The sequence below is a fragment of the Bidens hawaiensis genome, unplaced genomic scaffold (genome assembly GCF_021521415.1).
Source record: "Bidens hawaiensis isolate Kalapana, Puna unplaced genomic scaffold, B.hawaiensis_p1.1 tig00000326_1, whole genome shotgun sequence".
NCBI classification, from domain to species: Eukaryota; Viridiplantae; Streptophyta; class Magnoliopsida; order Asterales; family Asteraceae; genus Bidens; species Bidens hawaiensis.
In genome coordinates, this window is record NW_027491025.1 from 1,952,893 (window position 1) to 1,957,364 (window position 4,472).

Genomic DNA, 4,472 nt, shown 5'->3' on the forward strand with positions numbered 1-4,472 from the left:
CGCAAACACTTCCATGAAGGACCAACTGGTGGACACCTAAGTACCGCTACCACCGTCATAAAAGTGTTTGATGTAGGATTTTTCTGGCCCACCATATATAAAGACACGCATGCTTTGATCAAATCATGCGATGCTTGTCAAAGAGCCGAAAACATCTCAGCCAAAAATTAGATGGCTCAAAAGGACATTCAAATGTGTGATGTCTTTGATGTATGAGGAATAGATTTCATGAGACCATTTCCTAACTCTTTCGGGAATAAATACATCCTCGTAGTAGTTTACTACGTGTCTAAATGGGTAGAAGCACAAGCTCTTCTCACTAACGATGCTCGACTAGTTGTACGATTTCTGAAAAAGTTATTCTCATGATTCGGCACTCCAAATGCCCTACAGCGACAGAGATACTCACTTCTGCAATACATTGATGGACAAAGTCTTAGTAAGATATGAAGTTCACCATCGTTTGGCAACACCATATCACCCTCAGTCTAGTGGGCAAGTAGAAGTCTCGAATCGGAGAATAAAAACGATCCTCGAAAGAACTATAGGAATGCATCGCAAAAACTGCGCAAAAAAGTTAGATGACGCTTTGTGGGCCCTTAGGTAATCCTACAAAACCCCCATAGGAACAACACCCTTCAAACTTGTTTATGGGAAAACATGTCATCTACCAGTAGAACTAAAACACAAGGCTTATTGGGCTCTTGGAGCAGAATATTTCGATCAAATGTTAGCCGGTAAAAATCGGGAAGATCAAATTCACGAGCTCGAAGAACTAAGAACACTAGTCTATTAAAATTCCTGGTCTTGTAAAGAAAAAACTAAACGCTTGCTGACACCCATTTAAAGGGAAACAAAAAGTTTCAAGTTGGTGATTGTGTACTGTTATATAACACACATTTACGTCTCTTTCCAGGAAAGCTGAAGTCTCGTTGGACAGGTCCATACATAGTGGAAATAGTTTTCGTCTATGGGACAGTCGAGATTTCAAATTCTGACGGCCACAAGTTCAAAGTTAATGGACATCGATTAAAACCATACATCGATGGACCATTCGAAGATATCTCGGAGGTAATAATCCTCCACCAAAACCAATGAACATACTGGAAATAGGGTCTGGCCAAGACTCACATTAAACCAGGCCTTGTATATATGTTCTCTCTGAAGAAAAAAATATATTTTTAGTGTCTCAAACACGGGGCGTGCCTCTAAAACCACGGTCCCATGCCACAAAATCCGGGCCAGAATCTTCATTGCAAAAATCTCAGTCAGACTGGTTTGTAACAGAATTGTCAGACCAAAAGGACGGGGTCGTGCTACACCAAGCACGGGCCGTGCCTGACAACTTCTTGTATAAATTGCACCTCTTTCCTATGCATTTATTGCACCAAACCAAACATAAACACTCTCCCATGAGAAATCAATATGCCTACTGAGATGAATAACTAAATTCCCATTCCTCATCAACCGAGAAACCAAACTCGACACATTTCCAAAACCGAGCTACTCATGAAACTTCAAGAGCTTTTTAAGGAATTCACCGAAATGAATCTCATTGCAGAGATGCACCTCATACAACTCAACGAGTCGGTGGAAAACATGAAAATGGAACTACGGGACATCAACGGACAACTTCGGTTTCAGTTCCTTCGTTTCACGTACTTTCCTCCACCCGGGCCATTCGATGGAGGAGAAACTTTCGGTGGAATTTAGAGACATTCATATTTATGTTTTCATGTGTAATTAAGTGCAATAGGCACAAGGTTTAGGACTTTCGGGCTTAACCCGATTAAATTTCCTGTTTTAGGAAAACCGGGCTTATCCCGAACTTGTGTTTAGGAACCATTTAATAAATGAAAATTAACTTTAGGACAATCAAAATGTTCAATTAGCATCTTAAACATCATTCCGAAAATTCTTGTTCTCGCGATTTGCTGAAAAGTCAAAGAAAATATCTCAGTGACAAAAAGCACGGGCCGTGCCTCATCTTACACGGGGCCGTGGTCACCTTAGAACCTTTATCATGATACGCGCTGACTCTATACAATTCTCTAAATTGGAAACATTTATTCTCCCAAAGGCACGGGGTCGTGCTTCACCAAGCACGGGGCCGTGTTCGACGTTACAGTCTCTATATAGCGCATGCAAATCTCACTATTCCATTCATACCAAACTAAAAATTACTAAAAGGGAAAACAAAAGAATGGAATGGAAACCAGTGAGGAAATACACGACAGGTGATTCTTCCTCACATCTTGAGGAAGAAATTATTAGGCTTCAAAGCATTGTAAGAGACCAAGTCAAGAATGTGAATTTCAAGATTAACTACCTTAATCGAGAAATCAGGAAGCTCGACAAAAAGCTTTCCGAGCTCTTGGAAGCCAAGAGAGCCCCACCAAACATTCAAGATTTGTTCGGGAATGGTGGTCGTTAGTAGTTCAGGCCTTCTCTTGTCTTGTTAGGATTTACTCTTGTTTAAGCTAGTTTCGTGTTTTAAGAATTAATGTTCGGGAATGTTGCTTAGTTTTCTTTGTAATGTTCAAGAAGTTAATGAAATCTATTAGGAATTTTTATTTTACTTTACTTAATCCTCAAAAAAATCAGTTAAAATGAACCAGATCGTTAAACAAACAACAAACAAGAAGAAAGCTGACGGTAACATGCATCACGGGGCCGTGCCCCACTCTACAGTGCAGTTACGTGATTTCCATTAAAATAACATATTCCTCATAACCTAAACCTAAAAATAACTCAGCCAACATCCGAAAACTGGCGCCCCTTAACTAATTGTTCAAATCGTTGCTTCAAATCTTCAATTTTCAACAAGAGGTATGTTAATTTGGTGACTATATTATTAAAATTCATCATTCTAGGTCTGAAATAAACCCAAATCTGACCATTGTTGAAGAATCGGGTCAAAACCGGGGAAATAGATGGGTCAATTGTTTAAATCTGGGGTTTTGATGTGATAAATAGATTTGCACTAAGGTTTAAGGGAGTGTGATGGGGAAAATTATTCGGGTTCAGGTCTTGAATGATCCATACAATAAAATCAAACCCGAATGATATTTCTTAAAGAACCGGGTTAAATCGCAAGTTCGAATATTGACATTTGCATAACTAGGATTAAAAACACGGGCTGTGTTTTGCAAAACACGCCCCGTGGTCAACCATAGGTCAACACAAAGTCAAAATCAGTGAGAATGGTCAAAACCACCAAAACAACAACAACATGAGGCCGTGCTTGGCTCTCTATTCCACGTTTTCAGAAAATTTTGAAAATATTCAACTAATCCGGTTCTAAAATTGCGCTCTTTTAATCAGGGAGGTATGGTTTATCGGACTGGATCGTTACTCAACATAGTTAAGGTAGTAAAGTTTCATGAAACTTTTGTGTTCAACAAAAATTTCGAGGTTGATAGCGTGGACACGAAGGACATGTGTCTAGAAACAAAGTGTTGATGAAACTGCTCGTACCCGAATTCCCATCAAAGTAATTTGGTTAAAGTCAAAATTTCTCCACTGCTAAGATCACGTGATTTGGAGATACCAAAGGAGTTACTTTAAGTGATCGAAGTGAAAAAAATAATCCAATGTGAGTGTTGAATGCATTCGTTGATATTTGATGCTTTATCTAGGTTTAGAAACGGGACGAGCTCTTCCACTCCTAAACAGTGGAGTTAACCTTCCGGAAGGGATAAAATGTCATTTTAACCAAACAAGTTGGTTTTATAATCATTTTAACTGAATGAAGTCCAAAATTAAGTATCGTTGTGAATATTCGAGAAATAACAAAGACTTGCCCTATTTGAAATTGAAAGGAATGGTCAAAGGTTCGTTTCTTTCCTCTTTATTGTTAATACCCATGATTACAGAGGATTGTGCATTTCCAGTCAAACGAATTATGATTACCCTAAATGGTTGTGCATCCGAGGACTTCAGGATAAGTTAATAATGGAGATCATGGAAATTAGCTCCCATCTTCAATGAGGTTTTCTGGTTGTGTGAAACAAGCAGACGTTTTCTTATGTTTGTATTTGTCTGACCACAAAGGAAATGGTATGGTTTTAGCCTAAGAGTTGATCGCTATCACTGAGAATGAGAGACGTTGTTCAATGTAACAACGTTTAACCAAATGCAGAATGCATATCCAATGGTTTATTTAATTGAGACTGGCCTTAACTAGTTCCAGGTATCGAAAGAAAAGACGTCATCAACTTGCTTGGTCAGCAGGTTTAGTGATTAGGTAGGATGGGCATCTAATGTATCTTTTGTTGGAATACTAATCATCAGTCACAATGACACGATCTTCCTGCCCTCCACTCTAGCGGGCATTGTGGTTCAAGTCCAACATCGAAGAAGGCATATTTCGAAAATATCTCTCTTAACGTGAGCGGATCGTTTCTAGGTCGTAAGGTAGCTCTTGTCTCCGCCACTTTGGTGCGAATACCGATTCTGGTTAAAGCGAATAT